The sequence below is a fragment of the Denticeps clupeoides genome, chromosome 2 (genome assembly GCF_900700375.1).
Source record: "Denticeps clupeoides chromosome 2, fDenClu1.1, whole genome shotgun sequence".
Lineage (NCBI taxonomy): Eukaryota > Metazoa > Chordata > Actinopteri > Clupeiformes > Denticipitidae > Denticeps > Denticeps clupeoides.
Window position 1 is genome coordinate 18,207,084 of NC_041708.1, and position 21,485 is coordinate 18,228,568.

At 41.5% G+C, this 21,485-nt stretch overlaps 1 protein-coding gene across 2 annotated transcripts in view; it reads left to right on the top strand.

Moving 5' to 3' along the window:
• cadm1b (cell adhesion molecule 1b) overlaps nt 1-21,485 on the top strand; it is a 125,393-nt gene that overhangs the window by 65,802 nt on the left and 38,106 nt on the right. Inside the window, exon 2 of one of the 2 annotated variants that reach the window (XM_028967067.1) lies at nt 10,279-10,400. The exons of the other annotated variant lie outside the window; for it this stretch is intronic. The gene's annotated coding sequence lies outside the window, so the exon portion shown is untranslated. The remainder of the gene's footprint in view (nt 1-10,278; nt 10,401-21,485) is intronic. 2 annotated transcript variants of the gene reach the window in all.

The following is a 21,485-nucleotide window of genomic DNA, read 5'->3' on the forward strand; positions in this document are numbered from 1 at the left end:
AAAGCTGCATGTTCCTTTATGATGGTTCAAGACAAGATTTTATGAAGTGGACAAAGTCATGCTGAACACTTTCATCATTGAGGCAAGGAGCCAAACATCTGACCGCAAGATAACAAGGCCCAGATTTAGAGGATGGAATGGGTCTTGTCTTTTCATTGGGTGATGTGCTAAAGAAGACTTAATGAACACAACCCAGTGAAGTAATTCAAACTGTGCCTCCTCCTTGTCCTCAAATTGTGCTTCATATAGATATGTAAGAATTGCACTGGAAGAACTTGGGGAACTAAAATAATTTATGTGAGAAAAAACAAAACAAAAAGTTCCATGTCCTCATAATAACGCACCTTTCCAATTAATAGGTTCTTTAATTTTGTCATGCCATGCGGGTTGGAAGGGAAGGATTGGCCATCGCTCATTTAAAAGTAAATGTGGTATTTTAATGAACAAACAGAAAACAGCACAATTGCCAAAGCATACAGAACAATTGAACTGAAAACACACGTAGCACAAAGAACACCATCAATACAGGACCCGGGGGTGTGGGAGAAAGTACCATATCAAGGGTACGAATGGCAGCTGGGGCTGATTAGAACCTCGTGTGCATGTGATGTGCACCACCTGGCTAGTCCAGAACTATAGGCATCACAAATGTCTTCATCTGTCATTCAAAAGATAAACCTGGAAATATTTTTGTCTGTGTGAAATAATAAAAAAAATAATAAAGGGTCACTATTTAAATTTGTTAATAATCCCCTCCTACAAAAAAAGTCAGATTTTGCTCCTAGCTGGTTTATAGTCATCCTCAGATTTTATCCTCATCCTCATCGCCTTTTATGACCTTCATGACTGCTTTCACTAGTATCATCATCAAAAGTCACTTCATGAGATGCTTATAAACATAAGTGAATGATAAGAAAGCGTTCAGAAAAGTGTAAAATGTAAAAAAATTAAAAAGACTCATAAATGAGTAGGAGCGTCCTAACTTTTGACTGGTACTGTTTTAATATTTTTTTTCACCACTCCCCTTTCAGGTTCACAAACTCTCTCTTTCTGAAATAAGGCCAAGTATAAAATATTGGCAGTCTAGTGCACTGATCATTAAAAAACTGTAAAAATAAGTAAATGAAGAAGTCTGGTGTCATGTATAGGTGTTTTATGAGCCCATTAATGTCCCGGTGGAAGCGACCAGTTTGTTATTATTTTTTAATGTCCCAGTTAATGGCACCTTTTCTACCTCAGAGCTTCAAGTGATTCTTAATGATTCTGTTATGCGATTGGAGAGGAAGAACTCTGCAACATCTCTGAGCACATAACTCAGCACTTAGTATTGAGAAAAGAATGGTTCAGTTCTGCATTTCATCATACATTTCAAGACTTTTATTGTACAGATACCTGGACTATGAAATTATCTGGCAAGACCAGAAAAGATGCAAGTAAACATTATAAAAACACTACATACACAATACATGGGTTCAAGAGACATGGGGGCATCATAAATATAATAAATAGGGTGGAAGGGCTTAGGGCTTTACTTTGGTCAGTAAAAATTGGTGAAACTATTGGATAAATTGGTAATTGCACATTACCAGGATATTGTGCAGGGCCATAGTCAATAGCAGCAGTGAGATGAACATATGGAAGAAATCTGCACACACTGCCCATGTGTAGAAGCTATTCTTTAGTTTGGTTTTGCACCTGATTGATCTGAACCTTTTTCCAGAGGGCAATATGTTGAATAGGTGGTGGTTAGGATGGAGATGCTCTCTGGAGAGACATCCAGAGCTGGCAATGGATTCCAGGAAGGGGAGTGGGCAGCTGATCACACATAGTCACCTTTTATGGAAAGGGGAGGGGGATCATCTTTTGTCTTACGGAAGTCCATGACCACTTTCTTTTTTTTCCTGGTGATAAGGGTTAGGTGGTTGTAGTCACACCATTCTGTCAGACGTTGGACCTCATCTTTGTAGGCGGTGTCGTCATCTGCGAATTTGATGATGGTGTTTCAGGGATGCGTGGAGGTGCAGTCACTGGTGTAGATAGTGTATAGGAGAGGGCTCAGCACATTCATCCCTGTGGTGAGCCAGTTCGGAGTGACAGAATGAATGATCTTTGGTTACCAACCTTGACAGATTGTGGCCAGTCAGTAAAGACGTTTTTAATCCATGCACATGTAGCGGGGATGGGGAACTCCAAGTTAACCAACTTGGCTATAAGGATGTCTGGGATGATGGTATTAAAAGCTGAGCTAAAATCGATGAAGAGACTTACTGAAGTCCTAGGATTCTCTAGGTGAGGGCAGTGGAAATTGCATCCTCGGTGGACCTGTTTGCCTTATAGGCAGACTGATGGGGGTCAAAGCTGGGGGGGAGGCAGTTCTTTATGTGCTTTAGGGCCAGCTTCTCAAATGCACTTTGCAAACGCGAGTGTCAATGCAATGGGTTGTCACTGAGGCCACTGATGGTGGTGGACTTGGGGACTGGGACTATTGTTGCAGTTTTCAGGCAGTGAGGGTCACCTCATTTGTATGCAGAGTTACATGTCTTTAACAGCGCCTGAACCTTACTCGTCATCCAGGGTTTACGGTTGGGGTACACCCAGACCCGCTTTTCCGTGGTGACAGTGTCCATGCAGTGCGTGAAGTAACCCAACACTGCCGCTGTGTGAGTCTCTACGTCGTCATGTTTGAAGACACTCCACTCTGTGAGGGCAAAACAGTCCTGCAGCTGAGCCAGAGCTTCATAAGATAAGGTGTTAATAGTTCTGGTAATGTGCATTGTTTTTTTCCTCAGTAGTATGTATGCTGGGACAGCAAGCAGAGAGAGGTGATAAGACATACCCAGGTGGGGGAGGGGAACAGACCTGTAGGTGTAAACATGGTCCAATGTGTTGTTCCCTCTCGTGGACCATTTCACATGTTGAACAAATTTAGGCAGCACTGTTCTTAAGCATGCTTTGTTGAAGTCCCCTGTGATGATGTGTACTCCCTCTGGATATGTCTGTTGCTGTTCAGAAATTGAGTCATGCAGGTAGGCAAGAGCTGAGCAAACAATAGCATCCGGAGGTATGTAGACAGCAGTTATTAGCACTACAGGCATTCCTCTAGGCAAGTAGAGTGGTCTGCACACAACACACATTGCCTCTATATCTGGGGAGCAGACTGTTTTGGTGATCTTAGTGTTAGTGCACAAGTTGTTATGTGTGCAGATGCACAAACCTCCACATCTGCTTTTTCCAGCTGTAGCCTTTCTGTCGCAACGGTGCATTGTGCGGCCTGCTGGCTGCATCGAGGCGTCGGGAATTTCCTCTCGTAGCCACGTCTCCGCGACGACCAAGGCAGTTCAGTTGGTCGATTTTGTTGACGACCGACTGTGCGTTGGTCAGGAAGCTGCTGGGAAGCGGTGGTTTGAAAGGCTGCTTCTTTAGCCTGGCTAGCAGGCCTGACCGGCAGTCCCGCTTTGGTCTACGTTCTTTCTGCCGCCTGCGTCGCTTGGCCGGTGATCTTGCTATCTCCGGGGGGATGTTGTTGAACCTCTGAAAATCACTGGTAACAGGGATCTGACTGTTATATCCGATGTTGTAGAATTCCAGATGGCTATAGTTTAGTGTGACTTTGCAGTAGTTTGTAAAATAACACACTAACAAAGCAAAAAACACACACAAGAGCACCGAAGTGGGGAGCCTGGAGCCGCTGCGTCTGTGCGCGCCACCAACTTCTGCACAATCATTCAGAATAATGATCATAATTAACATTAAACTCTCCCCACCTTTGAGGAAATGAGGTTATATATATTTTTTTGTTTCGTTGTCAGATAAAACTGAATGAAAGATTTTTCCTTATCACAAGATTGCCTTTGAAATACAGGAAATGATATCTTGAACCATGGATGATATCTGTTTCTGGATTCTGTGTTTTACAGAGGATTGTGAGCAACAGAAAAGAAAAACATAAAAGCCCAGACATTATTTGATGAGGTTCTGTCTGAAGCTGTAAGTGTATAAAACGTTTTTCGTATTTAAGTAAGTGCGCAAGTTTTTGATGATGTGTTTGCTGTGAAGGAGTTAGACTCACAGATTTTGTGTCAGATTGTCTGAATTGAGATTATGGGCCACTGGTACACAGTAGTACCCCTCTGAGTTACTGTTTGGCTCATATGGTTTCGTGTAAAGTATGATTTGTGCTGGATGCAGGACACAGTGAAGGAGAGCAACCTTTCCCCCCCAAGCCGTTCGGCTCTTCAGTTTACAGACTTCTCCTCTGTGTGGTAAACGTTAATGATTTCTAAGCGTGAGAAAAATGCCATGTGTGGCGTGTGAACTTATTGAAATGCATGTGTCTCACGCTCACAGACTTGAGACTGGGCACGTGGCATTCTGTTTTAGATCCTGATAGTCTGATGAAATGTCAATGAGAGATAAGGATCTTTTGACTACTTCAATTAAAACAAGCCTTTGTTTTAATTGGAAAAATGGTCGATTAGGCACGGTGCTAGACATGCTTGTTTTCTCTTTATTCATTTCTCTGTGAAATCATGATAAGCCACACTAACAAATGCATGGTTCATAGACAAACATAATTTCTAAAGATTCTGACTTTTCTGTTCAGGATGTATTTATAGTATCTGTTTTTTTTATGTGCATGGGCTCCTCATATCTGGCATAAATTATAAATTAAAAAAAAGTTTCATTCAGTTCTGCAGCACCATGGCTTTGATGCTTTGCAAAGCAGACGTAGAAGATATTGCAACGATGCAGTGTGGAACATGATCGATTACATCATAATGACGTTGCTTGGTGATTTTCTGGCTGCGATATAAAAATTCTTGTTAAAAAGCACTGCTGGTAGTGACAGGGCCACTCAGGGTAGGAATGTCATGCTGAGCATCACTCAGTGGCCTTGTTCCCAGTCCGCTGTCAACATTGAAATTTGTTTCACTTTGACTGCTGCTGTTTTCACACGACCAATAGAATCCAAGTGGGCAAGTGTTCTTTCTGCTACTTTGAAACACACACACACGAAGCGGGAATGGAGGAAAAGCTAATCCTAACTGTCTCATTATTGTCTCACCAGAAGTTTAGAAAGCCACTGCACTGCCACGTTTGGTCTGAAAGCGGCTTTACATTTTCCCCAATGAGCAGGAGAACAGTCTGTGTTCAATCCACACTCACCTGACTCCACAGACATCTGAACCAGGTGTTTTTCTGGCATTAAGGTGGTAATGGGTTTGATTCATGTAGTGGAGTAAACCCTGGTGAAGCATGCAGAGAAAGGTGTGCATTTAAAGGAGCACCACCATTATATACGACTATTACAAATTGAGTGCAGAATAATGACTTACAAAGTGAGTGCTTCACAATGGAATCCATCCATTCACCTTTTCTGTGCCTCACAAAGAACCATGAAAGAACCAAAGATCTGGACTCATCAGACCAAAGCACAGATTTCCACTGGTCTTATGTCCATTCCTTGTGTTTCTTGGCCCAAACAAATCTCTTCTGGTTTTTGCCTCTCCTTAGCAGTGGTTTCCTGGCAGCTATTTGACCATGAAGGCCTGATTCGCACAGTCTCCTCTTAACAGTTGTTCTAGAGATGGGTCTGCTGCTTGAACTCTGTGTGGCATTTATCTTGTCTCTGATCGGAGCTGCTGATAACTTGCGATTTCTGAGGCTGGAGATTCATAGGAACTTGTCTTCAGAAGCAGAGGTCACTCTTGATCTTCCTTTCCTGGGTCGGTCCTCATGTGTGGCAGTTTCGTTGTAGCGACTCCACTTGGGGACACAATTAAAGTTTTTACAATTTTCTGGACTGACTGACCTTCAAGTAATGATGGCCACTCGTTTTTCTTTAGTAAGCTGATTGGTTCTTGCCATAATAGACAGGTGTCCAATAGGGCTGTCGGCTGTGTCGTAAACTGACCTCTGCACAGCACAACAGATTGTCCCAACCACATTGATAAAGCAAGAAATTACACTAATTAACCCTGAAGCTCATCGAGAGAATTCCAAGAGTGTGCAAAGCAGTAATCAGAGCAAAGGGTGGCTATTTTGAAGAAATTAGAATATAAAACATGTTTTCAGTTATTACACCTTTTTTTTGTTAAGTACATAACTCCACGTGTTCATTCATAGTTTTGATACCTTTAGTGAGAATCTACCAATGTAAATGGTCATGAGAATAAAGAAAACACATTGAATGAGAAGGTGTGTCCAAACTTTTGGCCTGTACGACACACAGTAAAATGCTTTCTGAAATGCCCGACCTTAAAGTAGTATAAGAACAGTGTGTGTGTGTGTGTGTGTGTGTGTGTGTGTGTGTGTGTGTGTGTGTGTGTGTGTGTGTATCGATATACTGTTGTTATACAGCTTTTGAGAAACAGCATGTCTGTAAGGATAAAGTGCAGGTGCATTACCAACAAGACATACATGAATTTATTATAAACATATAGCATATTTATGCTTATATGCACTGTATGAGTGTGTGGGCATGGTAAGCAGCTCTCCCTCTGCCCTTGTGCTACTCCCTGCAGTGTGGGTAATTGCAGTGAGCATGCAGAGATGAGACAGGCTAATTTTTTAAAGTGATAGGCTCCACTTAGCATTCCCCCACCCCCACCTCCATCCAGAGGCACTGTGCAGGTCATTTAGACTCCAATTAGCATTATAGTTTTTAGGAAACTTTAGGAAACTATTCTGAATCAGGCGCTCAGTGGAGTCCTAGTTTCATCTTCATGCAATGTATAAAAGGGCAGGATGTAGGAAGGAACAGGGAATTTCATGAAAAATAGCTCATGAGGGGACATTTAAATGAAGTTGGTACAGGTGCAAACCTGTAATTTTGGTCTTGTTTGTTTACACCCTCAGCCTGTCTGCCCCATTCACCCTCACTGTTCTTCTCACTCAGCTTCTAATTTTCAGAGATCACTTGCACCTATCTGTCCTGAACAGCCCCCTTTAATACCCCATATACCCCTGTATATAAGTACTGTCTTTCTGATTGTATCAGAGCAGATTCTACTGTAATCCTGAACCTGTTGTCATCTGCAAAAATTGGTACCAAGTACCTACCGGCCACAAGGGTTACAGCTAAAAAATAATCTGACTGATTTTTTTTTTTTAAACCTAATGTTCCATATTGCGTGCTCAAAAGGTAGGTGTGGTTAACGCCATTACTGTGCACCACCTGTACAGTTCCAACACATAATACTTTTTACAACTATACCTCATTATTTTAGTTAATATGGAATATTTCAATTTTTTAATTTAAACTATCACACATGGTTAAAATGCATGCAGCACAGAACCAGGTTCAAACTGTGATATTTCTACACTACTAACAACAAGCAACATTCACCGTCAAAACACATCTGGCAGACGTACAGCATGCAACATTTTTCTTCAGCATTCCGCCTTCCCAACTTATCGCTGCTATAAATCAACCTCTCCTCCATCTTGGATTGAGTTCTGCTTTGATGCTATGTTTTAATTAGTTACGTATTGTGACAGTTTACCACTCAGCTGGCTTCCTTGCTCGTTGCTTTGTGTCTGGACCAAAGCTCCCTGAACGGCATCCGCCATGCAGAGCACTGATACCGGTCAAGCTAAACTCGGGGAAACCCAGACTGCCTATGTCACGACTACGGACTTACGGGGGAAGGAAGCGCAGAGGTCTGACATGCTGGGAAGGGGTTTTTATTATTAAATACACAATAAATACAAATAAACTCAAATTACAAACTCAAATTGCACACTGTTCACGAAAATGCCGGAGACCTGGAAGGGACGGAAATATCCGGCATTTATGCGCCGTCAGGATTGGCCACTGGTGTTGAGCACAGCTGCCGTCAATCCTGACAGCCTACCAGACCCAACATGCAGATTCAGTGCTTCCCTCGGCATGTTCCCTGCTTAAAACTGGATCCTGACACCTTTACTGCTCTTTCTTTATGGCTCTTTCTTCTTTCTTTAAACATTGTAAAAACTGTAACTCATTTGCACACCTTCACCCTACCAGTTACACATATTTTATGTTAAAGACGTAAAAGTGTAATACTTGGTTATGTTTGCAATATTTGCATATTGGTTCACTATTTACTTGCAACATTTGCAATACTGTGGTCTGTAGCAGTTGCAGAAAGCATTTCACTGCACATCATACCGTGTATGACTGTGTATGTGACAAATAAAATTTGAATTTGAAATTTGAATTTGACCTCAGTCAGTGATCAAGAATGGACACGCTGTACCAGTACTCCACAAGAGTTCTTTTTCCCCGCTCACAATGTGGAACCCAACACAAAGGCCACCGCACACAGGGAGTCACTCTGCTCCAATGCTATCTGAGAGGTAGCATTGCTTACCACTGTGGAATACGGTGGCAGAATACTCTTTTATATAAACAAACAATTTTTGGTGTACTGCTGTGTCAGTGTATCTTCAGCACTGATTGTCTGACCTGGATAATTTTTCAGAGCAGTGTGTGGGGACAGTACCTTGCTCAGTGGCACCTTAGAGGCATCTTGACGGTTCTGGATTTGAACCCACAACCTTCCGATAATCATTCCGCTAATAATGGCATCTGTAATAATGACGTCCTATGAGCGCCCTTCCACCACCTTAAATCCATTGCTAACTCCCTTATGGGCCCCTTTGCAATTTATGTACAGAGCTAACAGATCTGCAGATGATGCACAGCCCTTCATTTCATCTTCCAGCACCTTGACCGATGCTAGAATCCTGTTTGTGGATTTCAGTTCCGCCTTCAATGGCATCGGCCTTGCCTTTCTGAGAGAAGGTCTTCAAACTGAGCAGCTTGCACCCCAGGGAAAAAAGTTATTTATACTGGTAAATCAAATGAATTTTTGCGATACCCTTTCTAATGTGTAGCCATATAAAGTGCCGCCTGTTTTTTTCTTTTTACTTTTCTGAGCCCCAAATGGCCAAAGCAGCGTGTTTTGTTTTGAATAGCATTACTACTGATGTCGGTTCTTCTTCTTCTGCTTCCAATGTGTTCATATTATTCGTGTAGTGTGATGTGTTAAAGTGAAAGTGAAGTGATTGTAATACACTGCAGCACAGCAGACAGTGACAGAATTAAATTTTAATCCATCACCCTGAGCAGTGGGCAGCCATGACAGGCGCCCGGGGAGCAGTGTGTGAAGACGGTGCTTTGCTCCTCAGTGGCAACCTTCTGATATCACGGAGCCGCTACCTTAACCGCTAGGCCACCACTGCCCATATGTTCATCACACTACACCGATGTGTTCATGTGTTCATCACCAATGTGTTCATTGCTTGTGTAGTATGAGCATTTAGGTTGCATACAGAACCGTTGAGTGTGCGCACATAAATCGTGAGCTTTTTTTTCTGCATGCGTTCAGTTTGAGCTTGGTGTTTACCCAACGTCAGAAAACGACCAGGAAAATCACAGTGTATACCCATCTTAAGTCTAAATATTCGTAGCCAGTAAACAGTTCAAACTGTACAAAAGTCCAGCAGGATTTTTTTATGAATATTTATTTTACCACATAATCCTGCAGATGATGTGTTGTGTGTAGCGGGACTGTCAGTCACGAGGTCAGCACCATCAAGCCACGGGGTGCGACATGTTCTGTATCTGAAAGTTAAGAGGGAAGGGTTTTTTCTGTGGATGAATTGCATGTACCATTTCAAAGGGGCCCGTCCAGCATGGAGCCAGTTTGTCCCTTGGCGAGACATCCAGTAAGACCAATTATCCAGGTTTGTATGGGGTGTCACAGTACAAGCTCTGTTTTTTCTTGAGCTGTGTCCCTAAAAAAAGTGGTAGCTAATTCAAATACGTGTTCAAGCTTGGAACATAACAAAGCTGCATAAGCTGCTGGGGTGGCAGCTGAGGCTGGTGTGTGTGAATAGAATAGACTTCTAAAGAAGGTCAAGAGGCAAGTGCGCTTTTCTACCATAGGCCCTGAAGAAGAGGGAGTAACTAGCACTGGCAGGAACAGTGGTGTTGTAGGCCACGTCCACCTGAGGGAGGTGTACAGCCCAGGTTGTGTACTGAAAGACATGCTTTGTCCAGTTGTATCCTTCGACCACTCTGTCATATTGAGTATGATATGGGGAGGTGCAAAGTTTGCAGATTGAAAGCAAGTTGCACAGATGTTTAATGAGGTCTGACTGGCAACCCTGGTCCAAGTGTAGTGCTTCAAAAACACCATGCTGAGTGAAGAACATCTCAAAAGGGCATTTTGCTGAAGAAATGGCAGTTCAGTCTTTCAGTGGGTATAAATTGAAAAATTTTGTTTACAGGTCCATAAGGACCAGGACGTATCTATTGCCTGTTGTGGACAGAGGCAGCTCGGTGATATCAACGGCAACCAACTGAAATGGTCGATCTGGGGAGATGGATACCTATGGGGCCTGAGGACAAGGTACACGGAATTTTATGATGGGCAAGAATGGCAACATGCACAATGTCTACAGATGTCTGTGGGCATATATAGCCAATAGAAAAGGCATGTAGCACATTCTAATGTCTTAGCTCGTCCATAGTGGCCAGACGAGTGTAGCCCTGATGGAATGACTGCTCTATCATCGAGAGGAATGGCAATGGTCCATCCTTCACACTCATTTAAACTGGGACCACAGCTTTCTGAGAAATGGTGAAAAATGACAGTCTCCAAATCGGATATACAGTATTCTCAACACATTTGAGAGCCATAGTTAGTTCTGGGTCTGCTTTTTTACTCTCTGCAATGATCAGGCCGATCAGGCCAAAGCACAGACATCCAAACTCATCTATATATGTTAAATGTTCATGGGCAAACCTCAGTCGGACTCTGATGTACCGCTTTTTGAGTAAAGGTGTTCTTCTGGGACAACGGATCTGATATTGTCCTCTCCAGAGTTCTCAAAATCTTGCACTTACATCCACAGCCATGGCCAGGATTGTTTCTTACAGAATTGGCAATTACTTAAATTATGCAACATACAGCAGTTCTAGACACCGAGAATCCCTTGGTAATGGCAGTGTAACCTTCTCCCTTAGCATTAGCCTCTACTATCTTCTTTCTGAGCTTCAGACTTAGAACTCCTTTGTCTTTGGCATGTAGAGTAACAGTAATCATGTGTTTAGTTTTGTTCTTTGGAGTCTTTTTATGCTAATAAAATGTTGTTAGGAACTCGATTTACTGCACAGGTGTAGTTTCAAAGCTGGTTAATTCATGTTTGTGTTCCCTTTAAAAATAAAGGGAACACAAAAATAAGACATCCTCAGTCTGAATGCATGCCCTGACAGTACTGAGCAGTGAGATCGAATGTGTTGAGTATATGAGCTCCGTACACGCAGTCCAAAGTGTCTATTCTGGACAGCGAGCCTTTAACAGCAAAATAATTAAGGTGATGATAATCAACAAAGTTCCAAAAGCTTAGCATCTTCGTGCTCTAAAATAGCTTGATGTGCAGGTGAAGTATGGCAAAGAGGACGTTCGATCCCCCTTCCCCCAATGGCCTGAGGTGCCATAATGGGAGAGCCTTGTGGGTGGCTGGATGACCATTGTCTTCCTGTATCAGTTCAGACAAGGCAGAGGCATCAAAGGACAATCTGATTGGCCTGTGGCAACCTTTTGGGGAGTTTTCTCTTGTGAGAACTCTTCCTGCTCCATCTGGGACTCAGGGGTTCCCCCCAGCTTCTGGGCCTTTCTCTCCACCCCTGTATCTTCTGGGCCAGGCTGCCTCTCTGAAGCCTGGTCCCCGGATTTTCTCTCTCTTCCTCAATCCCTCTCTCTTTTCTTTTGTTTTGGATTTTTCCGTAACATTGGCACCGTTTTTACATAAAATATTTACATGTAACTGCAATACTTATCTACCTGTGTTAATAAATTTTAAACTGTTCATTCTTGTATTCTCTATTATTCCATCTGTGACATCAATGAGTTTTTAATACAGTGTGTCCTTTTTTACAGTTTAAAAATATCAGGAAGGTACAATTCACTGGCTTTTATTTTACTGAGGACCTAAGGGTCTACAGGTGAAAAGGCTAAAATGCGTTTTACACTTTTTCATGGTTAAGTTTTCAATAGAACCACCTCAGTCTCACCACTGCATCACATTAATACAAACAATAAACTAATAATTTCCTTATTACATAAAGACAGGATGGGAGATTATAGATCCATGATCACCAGGGTGCCAAAAGGTCAGCAAATGGCCTGAGGTGCCATGACTGGAAAGACTTGTGGTGGCTGGACAGGGCAGAAACATCAAACAATCAGATTTGGTCTGTGACAACCTTTTTGGTAGTCACATGTCCAGTATAAAGGAGGAGTTCAGACCTCATTTGGGGGGCTCCGTCCTCCTCTGCAGCTGGGGCTCCTCTTCAGGCTTCTGGGCTCCTCTCTTCCTCTGCTCTCTCTCTTTCTCTTTTGCATTAATTTGTGTTTTTCTGTAACATTGGTACAATTTTAAATACAAAATTTACATGTAATTGTACATGTCATTTCTATTGTGCTATGATTGTCCAGGTAATATCAGATGAGTTTAAACACATTGCGATTGATTAATGGAGTCAGATTAACAAAGTCAACACAATCTCTGATGTCTGCCATTCGCCGCTGAGCTGGATTTCTTTCCTGTGATTGTTTTTTTACAACATGCAACACATTTACAGGAGATAAACTGTAAAAATATAGTTTTATATATTTTTAAAATATATTTCAATGATTTGGGTCCATTTTAGTTTTCTTTTTATAGTTATTTTTTTTTACATATTATTTATATAACTATTCAAAATTCAAAATTGTTAAGCGCATAGCGAAGCTACAGTTTCTGAAGAAGCCAGGAAGTAATGCAATTTCAACAGGATTTCTATTTCATCTTTACTAGACTCTGTATGCATAACTAAGGAGATACGTTGACAGTGTGAATACCTGAGACATTAGCAGCTATAGGATTCTGATTGGTCTGTTGGCGGGAATGCCAGGTCTGGGTACAGAAGAGGTCTGACATTTGTCTGATGTTGTTAGGATGGCAGCAAATGAAAACAATCGGATACATTTGTGGGCCATTGATGGTGAGAATGACGCAAAGTCTGAGTGATGCATTGTGGAGATGCGACACGATGCATCTTAATGAATTTTGATGTGGTATCTGTCAGATTGTACTCCTGTCTGTAGCAATGCATGGGTTGTTGATGTAATCCAGTGGGATGTTACTGTTTTTTTAGTAAAAGCTTAATCGAACCCCAGCATTTACTGGACAGATGTTGTACTCAGTTATGCTGTATGACTAGTCATTTAAAGCATCTTTGATTTGGCATCATATCTCCAAGGACACATCTGATGGGCTGAGATGATGGACAAAGCTGAGCTACTGACTAGCATGCACTGTGCAAATTAAATCTGGCCACCATCAATGGCAAATTAACAATCAATTAAGTAAGCATGTGGTTAATTACACAATCAGGGACATGGCTGGAGTGGGTAGCAGGTAAATCACTACACAAATTCATAGATTATATCTTTAGATCTTATGCTAGCCATTAAATCAAAAGACACTTAAAAGATTAAAAACTATTTTAAAGTATGTTTTTTGAACTAAGAACTACAGTTTAGCCTTCTGTCACATCTAAAGACAAGCCATAGAGATTTTAGTCACAGCATAGTCTCCAGCTATGATTAATGAGTGGGGTGTGTCTCACTATTTACTAAAGTATTTCCCATTTCCTGTTACATGTTCACAATCAAGCACTTCCTTTTGTTGTGTAAAGCTCATCCATTGGTTGTTGTTGACTATGCAAGTCAGTATTTGCATGATATTGTCATAATGGCAAGATTAGAAAAGGATGGCTCTCTCCCGGCTCTGCCCCCACTCCCCTCACTCCCCTCTTCTGATCCACAAACTTTCTGAACTCTAACACACACACACACACACACACACACACACAAACTGACCGTGCACCAGTCACTCTGTGCAGCATTGGTCTGCCAACTACCTCACTTTGTCACTTTTACACTTACTAGCTCTGTTGCACTACATGGTTTGCACTCCCCACCATGTGCCCATATTTGTGTATTGTGTTAAAATGTTATTTATACCTTTGTATTTAATGTTACTGTTTGTATTTAATGTTACTTACCATTGGTCTGAGAGTAACGAAATTTCAATTCTCTGCATGTCCTGTACATGTGGCAGAATTGACAATAAAGCTGACTTTGACTTGACTCAGATTAACATTTTACAATAAACGATTGACATGACCCACACAACTCTCACAATTTTAGTATGCATTAGAGAAATTTGTCCCAAATCTGAAATTGTTTGAAAATAATTTGGTTTAAGGCTAGCATTAACTGAGTGAACATATTCATGAGACATATTAATATAGAAAAGTTCAGTGCAGTTTGATGTGATTTATAAAAAATATTAGTACAGTTTAGCATAAACTGTGGATTTTTGTGTTATATTGATGTAGATTATGTTGGGTTTAAAATACCTTTACTGTATGTTACAGTTGCTATCTAAGGTAATACTGCATTGCTGTATGTTTTAGCTTAAAGCATGTACTGTATATAATCTATTATTATACACTACAGTGTACAGAGCCTTGGAGGGGTCATGTTATTGAATTTTTTTATTGCATTACTCGCAATACCATTTAAAAAATTTTAAATTATTATTATAGAAAACTATAAAATCCACAAAAACAGTGGCTGAATCCTAAATGGCTCAGACTCAGTTCAAATTAGAGTGCACTGAAAATGCAGAAGAAGCATCACCTCTCATTCAAACTAATGACTCTAAACAGGCAGTATACAGCATTGTGTGATTTAACATCTATTCACTAATATCACCAGTTAACAAAATAATACATTGTTTTAAAAAGATAATACAAAAATGACCACTTCTATCATTTATCATTTATCTTCTATCATGTATCCTGATGCCATTCTCTTTGCAGGTAGCCATTTGCTTTTATCTGCCTGCGCGAAGGCTTCATAACCAAATGCAATAACAAATAGCATATTGCATGTATTATCAGGGAGAGAAATTCAGTCTGCTTGCATGTTTGCACATTGGAAAAATGTATGAAAATAACCGCTAGCAGTGATGAACAGGTGTGGTAGTAGCGAACATAGGGTGGTAGTAGCCTAGTGGGTAACGCACTCGCCCAGGTTCAAATCCCACTTACTACCGTTGTGTCCCTGAGCAAGACACTTAACCCTAAGTTGCTCCAGGGGTGACTGTCCCTGTAACTACTGATTGTAAGTCGCTCTGGATAAATGTGTCTGATAAATGCTGTAAATGGTCCAACACCCTGTGAAGTTATTATACAACAATGGATGTGTGCAGAATGAGTTTACCACATGCAGAATTCATTGAAACAGTCACCGTCTGATACCTCTGCTCCTGTCAGAGACAAGCCCCCCCAGCTGCACAGCACACTCAGTTGGAGTCTGGAGGAGTAATATGAAACTTCACATAGAGACTCAGGCATGCCCCCTCCACTCTGTCTCATTCAGACGGAAAACAGCCTGACTTAGTAACAGGTGAATTCAACACCACCACATGGCAACACAATCAAAGATAATAAAAAAAAAATTTGATGTGAAATATTGAGCTTGTTGTTTTGATGCTTAGCAATTTTGGTGTAAATGAGCTGAGCATGAAAGTGGGATGTGAGAAAACACAAATAATGTTAAAAATATTGTAGCGTGGGGTGTGAATGGGGAGTAGAGAGAGTCAGAGTGTTCATCAGTCAAGCTTGTTTAATTAACAAAGGAGTTTTTACATGCCTCACACACAGAGAGATTGAACTTACTGAGATGTGAGAAAACACATATAATGTAAAAAAATATATATATTTTTAGCTAATGGATTTGAATGACGTGCTTTGAGGAACCACCTGAAAAAATAGGCAACTTTGTAAGAAAGAAACTTTGCCCAGTTACACACTGCAAGATGATGCTTACCATATCAACACAACAACATTAGTAAAAAAAAATACCTAAATACAGACTACCTGTTCTGTCTCTCTGCCTCTAAAGCATTTTCAGTGTGGTGTTTATTCCCACACTCTATTCACAGACTGGGACAGACAGAACCCCTCGACTCCACTGCTTATGCTGTCACTTATGCTGAGTGAGACAACCCTGACTCAGTAACATGTGGATTTAATGGCTCTCCACAACTATAATATGCAAGATATAAAATATAACTTCAGACATGGAATAACCTATTCAGCGCATCAAAACTTCCATATAAACACTTCATAAGTGCTCACAACAATTCACTGATTGGTGACAGGATGCTTCAGCTCCTCGCTGGGGGGCAGGAGGGGCAATAGAAGGACAGAGGAGAACAGGGAGAATCAGGAACAATTACTCTAACTAACACAGACTTTAAAAAATAAATATTACCTTTCACATGAGGCGCCACACCTGTTTAACGTGATAGGAATGGGAAGACATTGACCGGTTATTCCCGTTCTATTTAATCAGCGTTGACGCGGAATCCGTGCTTAGTCATTGAGTTCTGACCACAAACTGACTCAGCTCTTCGATCCTCAACTTAACTCAAAGTAAGCTCAATCCTTCTCTCCCCTTTTTTAATGTGTTTACTGTCAGCCGCAGCAGGTAAAACTGATAAGGAGATTTTACTGTGTAAGATTTTTGGGAAATTGTTTCAACATAGTGTGACTGGTGAAATGTATAAACCTTATCAAAAGTAAGTATTTGATTCAATGCCTAGTTTTTCTTTTTTATAAAGAATGTACAGATCTGTATTTTCATTCAGGTTACCTCAACTGTGAGAAACTGTGGTAACGGTGTTTGGCAAGCCAAACAGGAAATAAATAATATATATATATATATATAATGACAGGGAACTGAATATATGGAATGAAAGTCTGAATATATGGAATGAATTCTGAATATATGAAATGAAAGTCTGAATATGTGGAATGAAAGTCTGAATATGTGGAATGAAAGTCTGAATATGTGGAATGAAAGTCTGAATATATGGAATTAAGTCTGAATATATGGAATTAAGTCTGAATATATGGAATTAAGTCTGACATCATGCAGTAACACTGCTAATAATTCTACCAACATTCAGCGTAGAACTACTGATGAAGAGATTTATTCAATGATTCACCGTGGAAGACCTAATGCAGCGACAGCTGCTGCTCATTCGTCAAGCATCCACACTAACCGGAACAGGCCTTCCACATCAGACTAGCTTCCCACCGCCATTTCTCCATCCATCAATACGACACGGCAAAGGGAAATGGAGATAATTAAACAGGGAGGAATTACAGGGCAAACTAACAAGCAACACCCGGAAAGTGTCGGCAGTACAAATTAACTGTGCAATATATATTTTTTAATATTTCAAAACCGACATACCAGCGCTGCCTGATCACAGCGTGCCATGGAATGTTTAGATTCAGGCTGCACACAAAGTTTATTTTATACTCGTCACTGCCCGTGTAAGTTCTCTCCGGTGCGGTTTTGATGCCCAGTAAATTAAACACACTCTAAACCGCACTGTAATTTGTATAAAATAGTCCCTGTCGCTGATTCTGCTCTATGGGGAGTTGAGTTTATTATGGTGTGGCTGGTGAAGCTCCGCTGGTACAGATTATACATGGTCGGGCATCAAAACAGACAGTGACGAGTATAAAACAGAATAGAATAGAACATTCCATGGCACGCTGGGATCAGGCAGCACTGGTTTATCAGATTTGAAATGCTTAAAAAAAAAAAAAAAAAAAAAAAAAAAAAAAAGTCACATATTGATAAAGTCACAGTTAATTTGTTCTGCTGATACTTGTTCCACATCTCTTTCCGGGGGTCGCTCGTTAGTTTGCCCTGTAATTCCTCCCTGTTTACTTACCTCCGTTTCTGTATTGATAGACGGAGGTTTTATGTAGGAATTGGGGTTGGGAAGCTCAGTCTCTTAGTCGTGGTGAGGCACAATTCACCTGTTTGGTGTTCTCAAAAAGCACAAAATGGCGCCAATGGCTTGGTGACGTCAGACTTCATTCCATATAGTCAGACTTCATACTGAAGTTTCACCATGCTGGACATGGTGATGAAGCAGGACGCATTCGCACGATTTCACACGACAGGGATTTAATACAAACTACATATGAGACAAAGGAACATGAACACGCACAATGACTCGACCGCGACCGGCCGCAGGCATCGTCACCCCGGTCAGTCTCCGGTACGCCCCGCTGGACTGTTCGCCGCCTCCCTCGTCTCGGTTAACGCCGGGAGCACCTGAACTGCGCGACCGTTCTCCTCGACCCCACGGTAGCTTTCGTAGGCCATCGAGGTCCGGTCGCACGAATTCGTCGGTACTCCCCGCCTCCGGAATCGCCAGGGGGAACATGGACCGCGTGACAGATCCTCTCGACCCCACGGTAGCTTTCGTAGGCCGCCGAGAGTCTATCACGCTTGGGGAACTGATAAAACATGACGTGGATCATGGCGGGGAACTGGCGATTACCGGAGGTGCGTCGGGGGACGTCCATGGAACCTTGGACATGGAACTGTGGAGCAGACGTCCTCCCGACCGACCCTGGCTCCCTGGATCTCAGCGGGGTGTAGATCGGCTACGTCCACATGGTCGGATCATTCTGTCACGGTTGGGCTGGACATGACGATGAAGGAGGACACATTTGCACGACATGTGTCCTTAGGGGATATGACGATGAAGGAGGATGCATTCGCACGACAGGGGATTAATACAGACTGTACACGAGACAAGGGAACATGAACACGCACAATGACTCAACGGCGAACAGGATCGTTTTATACAATTATATAAATATACACCAGGTGAACACGATCAGGGAACATTACACAGGACGAACATGAAACTCCGGTCCGGACTCCGGATCCAGATTCAACCCCTGCAGGTCCGGATCATGACACATGTATTCTTTTCCCTGACATTATATCATTTTTTTTCCTCTCTCTCTCTCTGTCATTTATTATATATATATATAAATAAATGACTAGCTAAACTCTGGAAGTATGAATGAAAGTCTTATTTCATGTATGCCCAGTTTCATTCCATTAATTCCATTCCATTCTGTGTGAAAGAGTATTTCAAGACACTGTACACTGTGTATACTGTTGTATTGACAATAAAGCTCTCTTCTTGAAGCTTAAATCTAATTTCATAAAACATTGTTTATGAGTTATGACTCACAAGTCACAACATTCAAGTCCCAGTAAAGTCTCAAGTCATTGAGGTTAGTCTAAAGTCAAGTCACAAGACAATGTTTGTGTGACTTTGATCCTCAAACTCGAGTCCCCATCTCTGGAAGGAAGTCGTGTGAAGATGAGTAGTGCTTGCCATGTTTTGCTGACATTTAAGTGAGCTTGAGACAAATGGAGCTTCGACACATGTTTCTATCACATAGAACATTTGTACTTCTGCCTAGGCTAGAACCAAGGGATAGCTGTAGTTTTACTGAAGAGAAAACCGCAAATTGACAAATTGCTGGTTAAGGGTGGGATGCAATGTGCTGGTTATAAACTGAAAAGTGAAAAAAAAGCTGCCGTTGCCTCTTCCCTCCATTTTTTGAAGCCATACAAATTGGCAGCAGGTGCTTTTGACAGGCATGATTGAGTCACACAAAAGACAGTGAAATATCAAACAAATTGGTGGATCTTGGGGGCTTTGCTGTGATTGGGACCATGGCCGATCCTGGGATATAATCTCAGACTGATATGAATGAATAGTGACAGAAAAAATACCCAGACTAAAAAATATGTAGCAACAGCACTTGTACTGTTCAGCATTCAATAAAGGTTTGAAAAATTTGCGTGGAACCTGTCCTCTACCTTGTATAAAATGTGACCCATTCATGCTTGTTACCATCTTATTTCATGACCTCAGTAAAGTTATTATTCTGCATTCAACAGACTTACACACACATTATTAAATCATTCCCAGTATGTTCATCTGGAACTTTTATTATGAAATGTCACATAGTCAAAAGGTGTTTTGCACTTTAAATCAGAAGAGCAGTTGTAAAAATAGTGGAGATATGTAGGATTTTGTGTAATGAGTAAGAGAAAATACAGCGAAGATCTGTGTATGTCGAATACAGGACCCACTGCACCACACTTTTTCAAAACCTGCTCCCCTGTGCTATCTGTGCTCTTATCCATTTTCCAAAAAGAATGCATCATGCAGCAAGTAGGCATGGTCGACTGTCAACCAAATTTATATCATATAACGTTTATACCATTTATATGGTAAAGAGTACTAATACAGTAGACAGTACTACTACAATACTGATATTTGGACAGTACTACTACCAAGCAGTCAGTTCTTGTTTTTACATTAGTGAACACTCCCCATGTAGCACTGAGAAAAAAACAGTCCTCAAACACAATGTGACTGAAATGATGCAATATTGATTTATAAAGTGTGTGTGAATCAGGGTCGAGGAACATATGACTCTAGAGTTACAGGAGAGTTACCCTCTTCATGATTCTATCAAGGGAACTGAGGGCCATGGCCTTTAAATGTTCGGTGCCTCAGGGAAGATCCTGTTGCCTCGTTGCTCTTCAGAGACGCCTTCAAAGGACAGCGCTGACATCAAGGATGAAGGGACGCTGTTAGTTCAGGAGCAATTTGTGATAATAGATCAGTCTGATACACCATGTCTGCTCTGAACATGTTTTCTGTATTCTATTCATATTTTCACATAACACAAAAGTAACAAGCAACAAGCCCATTTTAATAGTTTAGTATGAAATGTCACTTAATTCAGCTTTTGTAGGAATGATCACATGAACAATGGAGCTGATTTACAGCCTCATGCAGACAGGCCAGCAGTCTGAAGTCTTGCTGTTCAGAAAATGGAAGGCTGTCTAGTTTCCTTGTGTCCTGCTGAATGCTGCCACATTTCAATCAAATCTCCTTTTTAGATAAGTTGTGCTTCCTGCTCTGTAACCTTTTAATTAAATGGAAGCACAGCGTGTGACACGGAGGACGGCTGAGCCGTGCAGAGCTCCTTCAGAGCATCCATGGACAGAATACACAAGTATGACCACAAAGCTGGGTAACATGTGGTGAGCTGCAAGTTGGCAGGGGGTTCTTTAAAGCAAAACCTGGATGTTTAGATATCACCAGTAGCCACTGCACTTTGCATGGATCTTGAATTGGGACTGTCACCCCCCAGGAAGAGAATTTAAAAAAAAAATGCCTTTGAACAGCATCAAATGGCCATGCTCAACGGAACTTCAGTGGCACCTTTGCATTTTGGATTTTGAACTTGGAACCCTTTGGTTACGAGTCTGCTTACTCACTCACCTGGCCACCAGGCACTTAAGGAAGTTCCTAGTATAGTATAGATTAGTGTCATGGCCAACATGCATCCAGCCCGCCAGAGAGCGCCAGACCAGCCAGGAAGACCACGACCCGGAAGAGGAAACGGAAGCGTGCAGCGTCGAGTATAAAAGTCGGGTGAACCCAAGGAGACGCTGCACGCT